At 43.0% G+C, this 13,958-nt stretch overlaps 1 pseudogene; it reads left to right on the top strand.

The window, feature by feature from the left end:
• Positions 1 to 13,958, top strand: part of LOC142312852 (uncharacterized) — an 82,117-nt pseudogene that overhangs the window by 52,567 nt on the left and 15,592 nt on the right.

Genomic DNA, 13,958 nt, shown 5'->3' with positions numbered 1-13,958 from the left:
CTATAATTATTTTTTTTTTACATTGTTCTACAAATAATACATATAGTCCAAGTTTCTGTATTTGAGAGATATATGCCAAATCTATATATAAATTTACAATTTATATAAGTCTTTTTTTCAATGCATGGTTAACTATTGGATCTGGATGATAATTATTTTATGTTTTTCTGAACACCCCCCACCTTCACTTCACGTTTTCAATATATTGATATTCAATAAAAGTTTAACGAAAAATTTTAGGAGTATTTTTTCTGTGATTTATAGAGATACCAATTTACAGTCCGGCCCATCACAGGTCCTTGTGGTCAAGGGATGTCTCTAAATAAACATTACCAGTCAGCCACAGGCTTCACTGTTATGTACAAGAGAATTTTCTCCTTTTAAAAACCTCAATATCATTCTTCTATAAATGCTATAAATACTGATCTATACAGTTATCTCTACACTTGGTCAAAATTATTGTTATTCTGAACAGTTAAGCAAGTTGAAGATAAATTGATCTCTAAAAGGCATAAAGTTAAAGAGGACATATTTACTTTGTATTTTAGAAAATAAATTATATTCATCTTTTACATTTTAAAAATTACTAAAAGGAGAATGGGGTGATGCAATGATCCAAACGTTTGGGCAGACTAGGAGATGTGTGTCCAGACAGCTTTGTCTAAGGCATGGGTCCCCAACTCCAGTCCTCGAGGGCCGCCAACAGTACATGTTTTCAGGATTTCCTTAGTATTGCACATGTGATAATTTAATCACCTGCACAGGTGATGATTCCAACACCCATGCAATGCTAAGGAAATCCTGAAAACATGCACTGTTGGCGGCCCTCGAGGACTGGAGTTGGGGAACCCTGGTCTAAGGTTTCAGACCTTAATTAGCCTGTTAGGGTTATGACTTGTTCACTATCATCGTTAGGAAAGGCCAGGTGATGCAAATTTCCCAGCTTTATAAAAAACAGCCTCCTCTGACCTTGTGCCAAAACAAGCAGCCATGGGTTAATCTAAGCAGCTGCCTAGCACTCTGAAAATGAAAATGGTGGAGGCCCAGGTGCTCTTTCCTCAGTTTGAAATCTAATTAAGAAATGGCAGTTAACAGAAATAGTGGAGGTCAAGATAAGGTCTGGAACAGCAAACTATTTCTGTGAGAGCTGCTTGTAGGATTGCTAGAGAGACAAATTAGAACCCCCGCTTGACTGCAAAAGACCTTCTGGAAGATTGGCAGACTCAAGTTGTGGTACATTCTTCTTCTGTTCAGAGACACCTGCACAAATATGGCCTTTGTGTAAGAGTCATCAGAAGAAAATCTCTCCTGCATCCTCACCATAAAATTCAGCATCAGTAGTATACAAAAGAAGATCTAAACAAGCGTGTTGCATTTTGGAAACAAGTTCTTTGGACTGATGAGGTTAAAAAATAACTCTTTGGCCACAATGATCAAAGGTATGCATGGAGGAAAAAGGGAACACAATTTCAGGAAAAGAACATATAAATCACTTGTAAGGCCACATCTAGAATATGTGATCCAGTTTTGGGCTCCACATTTTAAAAAGGACATTTGGAAGCTAGAGTCAGTTCAAAGGCGGGTAACCAGACTGCTACATGGAATGGAAGGCCTCCCATATGATGAGAGCTTGAAAAACTTAGAAATGTTTAGCTTAGAAAAAAAGACGTCTCAGAGGAGATCTCATTTATATGTATAAATACATGTGTGGTAAATATAAAGGACTGGCACATAACTTATTCCTTCCAAAGACAATACTAAGGACCAGGGGGCATTCACTATGAGTGGAAGAAAAGCAATTCCGGCAGCTAAATAGGAAAGGGTTCTTTACAGTTAGAGCAGCCAGACTATGGAATGCCCTACCACAAGAGGTAGTAATTTCAGATACTATAACAGCTTTTAAAAAAAGGGCTGGATGATTTTCTCAGTACACACAACATTGTTTGTTATAAGTGACTTAGTGACAAAATGTATACCGTATTTTTCGCTTTATAAGACGCACCTGATTATAAGACGCACCCCCAAATTTGGTGAAGGAAAAGAGAATTTTTTTTTAATGTTAAATGGGGTGCATCTTATAATGGTAGTGTCCATCTAACAAATCATATAGGGTATATGTCCCTCATAGCCCCCCATCCTAAAATTAGCCCCCCTTAATCTGGATATGGCCCCCTTATATTGAATATAGCCCCCTTGTGCTGGGACACGTCCCCCAGTGATGCCACATGTCCCCCATTGATGACACACATCCCCTATTGCTGGCACATGTCCCCTATTTATGACACATGTCCCCCTGTGCTGGCATGCGTCCCCTATTGCTGGCAGCCTGTTACAAGTCTCATATTGCTGGTACACATCCCCTATAGCTGGCATACGTCCCCTACAGCTGGCACAGGTCTCCTATAGATGGAACACGTCTCTTACAGCTGGCACAGGTCTCCTATAGATGGCACACGCCTCCTACAGCTGGCACAGGTCTCCTCCTCCCCTGTGTTTGATATGGCCCCCATGTGTGCTGCCCATGGCCCCTATAGATGGCACACCACCCCTGTGTTAGATATGGCACCCATGTGTGCTGCCCATGGCCCCTATAGATGGCACACCTCCCCTGTGTTAGATATGGCCCCCATGTGTGCTGCCCATGGCCACTATAGATGGCACACCTCCCCTGTGTTAGATATGGCCCCCATACTGCTGCCCATAGTTAAATAAAACACTCTTTCCTTACCTTCTAAGCGCTATCCCTCCTTGTGTCTCCCGGCGTGCTGCTCCTCCTCCTACACTTCCTGGTTCTCGGTGCCGGTCATGTGATCGGCACAGCAGAGTGATATCATCTCTGCGTGCCTGATGACAGCAGCAGAGACACCGGGAGATCAGCGCTAGAGGTAAGTAAAGCTTTTTTTATTTTACTATGGGCAGCAGTATGGGGGCCATATCTAACACAGTGGGGATCATGTGCCATCAAACGGGGGCGCAGGCAGATATAATATGCGCCGCTGCCCCAGCCCATCACCGCGGTGCGGTTTCAGCACCACGTTGATGGACAGCGGCAGTGCATATTATATGAGCGGGAGCAGGAGATCAAAGGCTCCCTCCTGCAGCTTTGACCAGCCCCCAGCACCTCTCCAGAGCTGCCCCCATCTCCCCAGGACCCTGCAGTATATATATATACACACACACACACACATCCATATATTCGGATTATAAGACGCACCCCCTACTTTCCCCCAAAATTTGGGGGAACAAAAGTGCGTCTTATAAAGCGAAAAATACGGTAATTGGTGGATTGAAGGTTGAACTAGATGGACCTAGGTCTTTTTCAAAATATGTAACTATGTAACATATCGCCAACCATGAAGCAGGGGGGTGGATCAATCATGCTCTGGGGTTGTGTTGCAGTCAATGGCATAGGGAATACAGTTAGGTCCAGAAATATTTGGACAGTGACACAATTTTCGCGAGTTGGGCTCTGCATGCCACCACATTGGATTTGAAATGAAACCTCTACAACAGAATTCAAGTGCAGATTGTAACGTTTAATTTGAAGGTTTGAACAAAAATATCTGATAGAAATTGTAGGAATTGTACACATTTCTTTACAAACACTCCACATTTTAGGAGGCCAAAAGTAATTGGACAAATAAACCAAACCCAAACAAAATATTTTTATTTTCAATATTTTGTTGCGAATCCTTTGGAGGCAATCACTGCCTTAAGTTTGGAACCCATGGACATCACCAAACGCTGGGTTTCCTCCTTTTTAATGCTTTGCCAGGCCTTTACAGCCGCAGCCTTCAGGTCTTGCTTGTTTCTGGGTCTTTCCGTCTTAAGTCTGGATTTGAGCAAGTGAAATGCATGCTCAATTGGGTTAAGATCTGGTGATTGACTTGGCCATTGCAGAATGTTCCACTTTTTTGCACTCATGAACTCCTGGGTAGCTTTGGCTGTATGCTTGGGGTCATTGTCCATCTGTACTATGAAGCGCCGTCCGATCAACTTTGCGGCATTTGGCTGAATCTGGGCTGAAAGTATATCCCGGTACACTTCAGAATTCATCCGGCTACTCTTGTCTGCTGTTATGTCATCAATAAACACAAGTGACCCAGTGCCATTGAAAGCCATGCATGCCCATGCCATCACGTTGCCTCCACCATGTTTTACAGAGGATGTGGTGTGCCTTGGATCATGTGCCGTTCCCTTTCTTCTCCAAACTTTTTTCTTCCCATCATTCTGGTACAGGTTGATCTTTGTCTCATCTGTTCATAGAATACTTTTCCAGAACTGAGCTGGCTTCATGAGGTGTTTTTCAGCAAATTTAACTCTGGCCTGTCTATTTTTGGAATTGATGAATGGTTTGCATCTAGATGTGAACCCTTTGTATTTACTTTCATGGAGTCTTCTCTTTACTGTTGACTTAGAGACAGATACACCTACTTCACTGAGAGTGTTCTGTACTTCAGTTGATGTTGTGAACGGGTTCTTCTTCACCAAAGAAAGTATGCGGCGATCATCCACCACTGTTGTCATCCGTGGACGCCCAGGCCTTTTTGAGTTCCCAAGCTCACCAGTCAATTCCTTTTTTCTCAGAATGTAACCGACTGTTGATGTTGCTACTCCAAACATGTCTGCTATCTCTTTGATGGATTTTTTCTTTTTTTTCAGCCTCAGGATGTTCTGCTTCACCTCAATTGAGAGTTCCTTAGACCGCATGTTGTCTGGTCACAGCAACAGCTTCCAAATGCAAAACCACACACCTGTAATCAACCCCAGACCTTTTAACTACTTCATTGATTACAGGTTAACGAGGGAGACGCCTTCAGAGTTAATTGCAGCCCTTAGAGTCCCTTGTCCAATTACTTTTGGTCCCTTGAAAAAGAGGAGGCTATGCATTACAGAGCTATGATTCCTAAACCCTTTCTCCGATTTGGATGTGAAAACTCTCATATTGCAGCTGGGAGTGTGCACTTTAAGCCCATATTATATATATAATTGTATTTCTGAACATGTTTTTGTAAACAGCTAAAATAACAAAACTTGTGTCACTGTCCAAATATTTCTGGACCTGACTGTATGTCAAGGGTAGATGGAAAAATGGATTAAATTCAATTTTAACATCACACCATCTGTAAAATAAAGCTGAAGTTGAAAAGAGCATGGCTTCTACAAATGGATAATGATCCTAAAAACATATCAAAATCCACAATAGACAACCTCAAAAGGCGCAAGCCAAAGATTTTACAAAATGCCCTTCCAGTCACTTGATCTGAATTTCATTGAAAATCTGTGGCTGTGGTTTACAAGGGTGCGCAAACATTTGCATCAGCCCATTTTCCTTATTTTTAAAATGTAAAAGATGAAAATATATGTTTGTTTTGGCTATAATACAAAAAGAAGTCATCTTTAACTTTGTGCCTTTTAGAGATCAGTTAATTTTCAACTTGCTTAAATGTTTTGAATAACAGTAATTTTGATGAAGGTTGCTCAAACGTTTGCATGCTACTGTATACAATATAAATAGTTATATAATTCCAATGCAAACCTACTGATAAATAATAAAATCATTTTTATTCTTGGCAGATAACTGCACTAGGAGCTCAGAGGGACATCTGATATTCACTGATTTTTCAGCAGATAATCTTAGCATCACACCAAATACTTGTGAAGAACATGTGATTAGGTCAGATACACATCAAGACCTTCTCAGAAAAAAACGGTCATCTGATCCTTTTCAACAGGTCCTTTTTTCTGCTTCATCAAAGACAAAACAAAGACACAGCACTATTGAACATAAAATGGCTTACAAAGGGAATAAACCATTTTCATGTTCAGAATGTGGGAAGTGTTTTAATTGGAAAGCAAATCTTGTTACACATAAAAAAATTCACACAGGGGAGAAACCATTTTCTTGTTCAGAATGTGGGAAATGTTTTTCAGAGAAATCACATCTTGTTAGACATCAGAGAAGTCACACAGGGGAGAAGCCATTTTTTTGTTCAGAATGTGGGAAATGTTTTAACCAAAAAGCACATCTTGTTACACATCAGAGAATTCACACAGCAGAGAAGCCATTTTCGTGTTCAGAATGTGGGAAATGTTTTAAGTTGAAATCAGATATTGTCAGACATCAAAGAACTCACACAGGGGAGAAACCATTTTCATGTTCAGAATGTGGGAAATGTTTTAAAAAGAAAGAAAATCTTCTTATACATCTGAAAACGCACACACGAAAGTAGCTATTTTCTTTTTTTTTTATTGACAAAATGTAAAGGAAAAAAATACAAGTTATGGTAAATTCTTCAAACGAAATGAAAAAAACAATTTAGAGCATTAAATAATTATTAGAAAATTGTGATGCAGCGAGGGGTATATGGAAGATATATTTCTCTCAGGAATTGTTTCTCACACTGGTGAGCAACAAGGAGAAGGTCAAACCCTGGCCTGGATCTTCTCTGCTATTCCAGGTTTTTGGGGCAACACCGAGGTTGCACAGCTGAAGGAGTTAGGACAGCATAAATAGACATCAGTGGAGAGTGGTGTTTTGGCTGAGAAAGCTGAAATGTGTTTTGTGGGAACTTCATACCTGAAAGGGCTGGCACGTCCGAGCCCTAAAATATGCTGGATAACAAACTGGACTTTTCTTTTGCATTCCCATCTGATGTACGATTCTGTTTTTTCTTTGCTACCAGTGTGAATAAAACTCTGAGTTTGGACTGAAAAATTGTGTGCCTCTTTACTGTATCCCTGTCATTGCCTGCCAGAGCTAAACTGACGTCACATTACATCATTCTTATCTATGGGAATAACAGATGGACAGAACTGGAGAGGTGAGGACTCTGGAAATGTCTGTAGTGAGATTTATTAATGTGTCTCTCCATAACCAGGATTACACAGTAGTGAAGAAGACCTCTAGTGAGCTCTGTCAGGACCCTGTGTCTGAGGGATGGGGAAGACCCCTGAGCCCAATCACAGGACCTCCACCTCACCCCCTGATACATGAAGCCATCAATGACCAGAAGATCCTAGAACTCACCTACAAAATGATTGAGCTGCTGACTGGAGAGGTGACACTGCTGGCAATGCTGGGACATTATACAGTAACACTATGAAGGGATCGGGGGATGACGGTATCATTGTATGTGTCAGGTTTCTATAAGGTGTCAGGATGTCACCGTCTATTTCTCCATGGAGGAGTGGGAGTATTTAGAAGGACACAGAGATCTGTACAAGGACGTCATGATAGAGGTTCTCCAGCCCCTCACATCACCAGGTAATAGACAGGACTAAATACACACGGCTGATAATTATCTGTATGTAAAGAATGAATTCAATCCCTGTATGTGTTTCCTCCAGTTCTATCCAGTGAGAGGACAACACCAGAGAGATGTCCCCGTCCTCTTCTTCCACAGGACTGTAAACAAGAAACTGCAGATGTTCCTCAGGATGATCAGGTAGATGGAGAGAAGGTGTCATGAAATCTCCTTATGATGTGTAGACGGCTGTGAAGGTCTTGTGTCCAGGCTTATTATTTCCTCCAGTATTATACACTGAATGGGCACTAATTAGAGACACTTTCACACTCACATCTGACATTTAGGCTAAGTTCACACAGGGCATCTTTTGCTGCGTTTTTGAGGTCACAAAGATTCACCTAAATGCATGCATTTCCTTCTGCCAGCAAAGTCTATGAGATTTCTATTTTGCTGTCCACACTGGGCATCTTGACTGCATTTTTCAAGATGCAGCATGTCAATTCTTCTTGCTGCGTTTTTTAGCCCTCCAGTCATTAGATTTTACTTAAAAAGCATTGGGCAAAACGCTCTAAAAACGCTGCAAAAACTCATTGCGTTTTTGGTGCGTTTTTTTGGGACAAAAACACTGCAAAAACGTTCCATCTTTGTAGTTACAAAAGATGCCCTGTGTGAACTTAGCCTTATTAGACACATGACCGCAGAGTGCAGCATAAATCGGAGCGATCAGTTTTCAGGGAAGTTTGAGCAATCTCCAGTGCCTCATATACTGTAACTGTCTCAGCACGAGTATTTCTAAAATTACCGAACTCATGTGGTTCTTACATGTAATGGTGTGAAGAGTATACTGAGAATGGTGCGATCAAGGAAAAATATCCGGTGATATTGGATCCCCTGAATGTAAGCAACGTATAAGGGAAAATGTCAGCATTAGTTCTGAGAACATGTGGAGCTCCGTTATGCCCTGCAGCTGAATACTGCGGTAGAGCTCATCCCTTAGGCTGCTTTCACACTTCCGTGTTTTTCCATCAGTTGCAATCTGTCTCCTTGAGAAAATACAATATCCAGCAAAATAATTTGCAGGATTCAGTTTTTTCCCCATAGAATTGTATTAATGACGGATTGTGGATGATGGGCTTGCGATGCATCCTTCCCGTGACGTATCAGTCGTGGAATGACTGACCGTCGGACGGAAGCAACGCAAAATCGCAAAATGCAACGTTTTTAGTGTGCATCGAAAAAAACAAACAGGGACGGATCCATCGGCGTCCGTCGTTAGATATAATGGAAGCTTATGGGCGCAGGAATCCGTTGTCATCCATGAAATGACGGAATCAGGCGACAGATGTTTTTTTTAGCGTGGGCATGCCCAGATCAAATGGAAATTCAATTCTGGCCACAAAAATCTCTCTCTCACTCACTTTCACTCTCTCTCCACGTGACATTTTACCTGCAGATATATCCACAGGTTTGTCCGCAGGTTTCCCGCAGCAGCTGGCCAGAATCAGCAGCTATCCATTGCTGCGGGATTCCAGCAGACACTCTTGCAACTTACTTGCGGAAGTCCCGCACTGTATCTCCATAGTGGAGAGGCGGGATTTGCCACATGAATAATCGACATGCAGTTACGTGCGGCTGCAGGACATCCGTAACATATTGCGCAGCCGCATATACTGCAAGGCTGACCCTCTGCTACTCTCCCCTGACCAACTGCAGGGCTGACCCTCTGTAGCCCTCCCCTGCCCAGCTGCAGGGCCGATCCTCTGTAACTCTCCCCTGCCCAGCTGCAGGGCTGACCCTCTGTAACCCTCCCCTGCCCAGTTGGAGGACTGACCCTCTGTATCTCCTTTGCCCAGCTGCAGGGCTGACCCTCTGTAACTCCTCTGCCCAGCTGCAGGCGCACCCTCTGTCACTCTCCCCTGCCCAGCTGCAGGACTGATGCTCTGTAACTCTCACCTGTCCAGCTGCAGGGCTGACCCTCTTTAACTCTCCCTTGCCTAGCTGCCAAGCTGCAAGGCTGATCCTCTGTAACTCTTCCCTGCCCAGCTTTAATGACAGCATAAAGCTGATCATAGACATTAGATATTTCTGGATCTTCTCACAATTTTCTGGTTATGGAGACTGCTGGTTGGAATAAGGAACCAATAGGTTGGATTTTGTTTCATCTTCGTTGTTTTTCAAAATCATTCCCCCAAACATCTCCATCTATTTGTGACTTTTACAATATTTGTTTCAGGGTGAAGATCTGCCCCATATTAATACTACAGAGACATATGTGAGGGGTGATGAGCGGTGTAAAGAGGAGATTCCTACAGATAACCGCACAGGTGAGTAGTGACCACTAAATGCAGAGAAGTCACAGATTTTACTAGTCACTGGTTGTAGAATAATTATAACTAGATGTTCAACTTGTTGGGGTTTTTTTTTGGTTGTCTTCACATGGAACTTTTGTCTGGATTTTACACTTTAAGATTTAGATTCTGTCTCATTAAAGCTGGCACCATTCTTGCCAGTCTGTTTTGGATCATTGTCTTGCTGAAATATCCATCCCCTGTGTAACTTCAACTTCGTCACTGATTCTTGCACATTGTTGTCAAGAATCTGCTGATACTGAGTTGAATCCATGCGACCCTCAACTTTAACAAGATTCCCGGTGCCGGCATTGGCCACACAGCCCCAAAGCATGATGGAACCTCCACCAAATTTTACTGTGGGTAGCAAGTGCTTTTCTTGGACTGCCGTGTTTTTTTTGCCTCCATGCATAACGCCTTTTTGTATGACCAAACAACTCAATCTTTGTTTCATCAGTCTACAGGACCTTCTTCCAAAATGTAACTGGCTTGTCCAAATGTGCTTTTGCATACCTCAGGCGACTCTGTTTGTGGCGTGCTTGCAGAAACGGCTTCTTTGCCATCACTCTCCCATACAGCTTCTCCTTGTGCAACGTGCGCTGTATTGTTGACCGATGCACATTGACACCATCTGCAGCAAGATGATGCTGCAGGTCTTTGGAGGTAGTCTGTGGATTGTCCTTGACTGTTCTCACCATTTTTCGTTTAATATTTCTTTATTATTTCAAAAGTTTTCATATAACAGAAGATAAGAAATGCATAAGGGTCTTTCATGTTACCCAATGTTACAGCATATGAAGATTATAAAATAACCTATGTCTTGAAGTCTCGTAAAACGTATGGTACTATGAAATGTATCGCAAATCATGTGGAAGGTAAAATCTGTAAAACATCCTATAGAACATCTTAATTTTAACATGTAATAATCTTCTATCTTTATATTTATTCCGTGTAAAGTGTTAAAGGCAACTCCTTCTGTATAGTCTGGTTCAATAGGTATGAAAACATGACCCTATGTATATCAATTAGGTGAGAAAGAGATATAGAGAGAGGGAGAGAAAGATAGGTAGAGAAAAAGGGAAGGAGGAGAAGACATGGGGAAATGGGGGGGGGGGGGGGGAGAAGGTCTGTATTGTGATGCCGCGCCACTCCTGTGTCCGGGAGCCCATCCCGGCTTCTTGAATATTTATTGTGATAGAGCGCCTGTGAGTAACCAGGTTTGGAATTGCTGTGTTTCTCTATACTGAAGCCACGGGTACCAAACCGAGAAACACAAGGAGTCTTTCCCTTCGTCAAACGCTCTCAACTCCTCCAGACGCCGCAGGCTATCCATAGCCTCTACCCAGTCTGCTCTCCTCAATGTACAGGGGGATCTCCAATGCCTCGGTATGATTTGCCTCATTGAAATCATAAAGTACGAGAGCAAGCCTTTCTTCGCCTTGGAGACTGCCCCTGTATACATTGATAAGAGGGCCACTTCCGGTGAGGGTGTCACTTCCGTGTGATGTAAATGGTTATAGAGAGCAAAGACATCTTTCCAAAGACCCTGTATCCCTGGGCAGGTCCACCAGATATGTAGCATTGTGCCCACTGAGGTCTTGCACCTCCAACAGGCGTCAGATACCTCTGGGAACATTTTATGTAGTCTGGCGGGTGTCCTATACCACCGTGAGAGGATTTTATAATTGAGTTCCTGCATTCTACAAGAAATGGTGGATTTATGTGTTAGGTTAAATGACTTACACCATTGTGCCTTGGGAAAAGTCTGGCACAATTCTGTTTGCCAATGTCTAACGTAGTCAGGCAAGTCGTCTCCTCCACCCCCCTCGGGCACTGCTATGTTGTAGATTATTGAGACTATGTGAGGGGGTGTTTCTCTAAGGAAGCATAGTTTTTCAAATGGAGTCAGATCCTTATGTATCTCAGATCCCGGAGCCAGAGAATCTATGAAACTACGTAGTTGTAGATATTGGAACCAGTAACCTGGTTCCCGTGGCCGGTCTCCAAGCAGGGATATCAGTGGTTTGCATCCCTGTTGGGTAATTACGTCTTTAACTCGTGGAATCCTTCCCATTGGCGTTGAAATCAGTCTGGGATGAGGTTCGTGAAACCAGCATTGAAACGCGGGGTTGCCCACCAGAGGCGTCATAGGACCCGGTTCTCCTGTCAATCTATATCGTCTATTGGCTGTCCTCCACGCTGTAGCCAGGGACAAGAGGATCGGGGAAACTCCCAGGGTCCCAAGGTTAGTTCTAGATGACAACCAGAAGATTCCGTGTGCCATATTCGGGCATAGTTCACATTCAATCTCCACCCACAATTTTCTGTCTTTACTGTGCAGGAGATCCAATATGCAACCACCCACCGCTGCTGCGTGATAAGCTTTAAGATCCGGGAGCCCCGCCCCTCCGTCCCAGCGAGATTTAGTCAGCATTGAGTATTTCAGTCGGGGTTTGGTGCCACGCCATATAAAATTGCTGATCATCTTCTTTAACTTGAGGAAGACATTTTCTCCTAGGTTCAGTGGGATAGTTTGAAACAGGTATAGTATTTTAGGTAGGACATCCATTTTAATTGTATTGACCCTGCCGAACCAGGAAATGGGGAGGTTATGCCATGCTATGAGGTCTTTGTGGATATTTTTTAAAAGGTCTGGGAAATTGTAATTATATAGATCTTGGTGGTTGGGAGAAACCCTGATCCCCAGATATTTAATGTAATTGCTGGCCCACTTAAAGGGGAAGGCGGGTTTGAGAGTATTCTCTTCTACGGATGGTAGCGATACATTTAAGATCTCTGTTTTTTGTAGGTTTACTTTAAAATTGGAGAGTCTGCCAAAGATCTCAAACTCCTGCAGTATGTTGGGCAAACTAGTCTTCGGCTGTGTCACATATATCAAGAGATCGTCCGCAAATAGTGCTAATTTATGAGATGTTTGTCCTATCTGTATCCCTTTTATCGAAGGGTTTTCCCTGAGTGCATTTGCTAAGGATTCCATTACCAGGATGTATAGGTATGGCGATAGGGGGCATCCCTGTCTGGTACCGTTTCTAATATTAAATGGAGCTGACAGGCGTCCGTTCACGCCCACTTGTGCCGTTGGTTCGTGATATAATGCTTTTATCCATTGTAGTAAGCGCGAACGGACGCCGATTGCCTGCATCGTGGCTTCTAAAAAAAACCAATGGACTCTGTCAAATGCCTTTTCGGCATCTACTGTCAAGAGGCACATTGGGATTTGACGCTGACGTGCCTGGGCCACTAGGGACAGGGTTCTAATAGTGTTGTCCCGTGCCTCCCTCCCTGGGACAAATCCCACCTGGTCTTTGTGGATTAGTTTGGGTATGAGGGGGCCTAGTCTCAGGGCTATCATTTTAGAGTACAATTTAATATCCACATTTATTAGTGAGATAGGTCTGTAATTAGAGCAGGTCAGTGGGTCCCTGCCAGGCTTGGGGATTACAGTTATTCGGGCTTGGAGTGTCTGTTTAGGGAACTGGCATGTGTTGGTTATGGAATTGAAGGCTTTCAGCATTATAGGGCTGCAGGCCCCTCCACATATTTTGTAAAACCGGGGGGTGAACCCATCAGGACCAGGGCTTTTACCCACTTTAAGGGTTTTAATGGCATCGCTTAGCTCTGTGTCTGAGAAATCCTCGTCTATGTCTTCAGCTACCGCATCTTCAAGGGGGTCTGGGGCATATTTGTTTAAGTATTCCCAAATGTCGCGATGTCTCGCATCAGGTGATGGGGTATGTGGGGATGGGATGTTATAAAGTTTTGTATAGTAGTTTCTGAATTCTTCTAATATGTGAGGGGTGGAATGTATCTGGGTACCTGTCTGTGAGTTTAACGCTAATATTGGGGTTTGTGCCTGTCTGGGGTGAAGGGTCCTGGCTAACAATCGTCCACTTTTATCTCCAAACTCAAAGATATTCCTACGAAATTTATCTCTGATACACAGTGATTTTCGGTCAAGGATAGATAATATTTGGTGGCGGATAGTAGAAATTTCCGTTTTAATGGTGTCACTGGATTTGGTTTTGTTTATCGTTTCTTTATGGCCTAGTTGTGCTAACAGTTCTTTTAGTTCCCTTGCACTTTCTTTTTTAATTCTTGATCCATGGGATATGCAGACCCCCCTGATCATACATTTCAACGCTTCCCATTTGACCGGGGCAGGTGTGGGATCTGCCATATGATCTATTTTGAAGTTTGCAATGGTTTTATGAATATCCTCCAGGCATTGCTCATTCTTGAGCAGGTTGTCGTTCAGTCTCCATGTGTGTCCCACCCCCCCCATATCTCTCACCCCAATTTCCCCATATACTGGTGCGTGGTCCGACCAGAGAAAAACATC

Source organism: Anomaloglossus baeobatrachus, chromosome 5, assembly GCF_048569485.1.
Source record: "Anomaloglossus baeobatrachus isolate aAnoBae1 chromosome 5, aAnoBae1.hap1, whole genome shotgun sequence".
Classification (NCBI taxonomy): Eukaryota; Metazoa; Chordata; class Amphibia; order Anura; family Aromobatidae; genus Anomaloglossus; species Anomaloglossus baeobatrachus.
The sequence above is the reverse complement of the archived record's forward strand: the minus strand, read 5'-3'. Positions and strand labels throughout refer to the sequence as shown.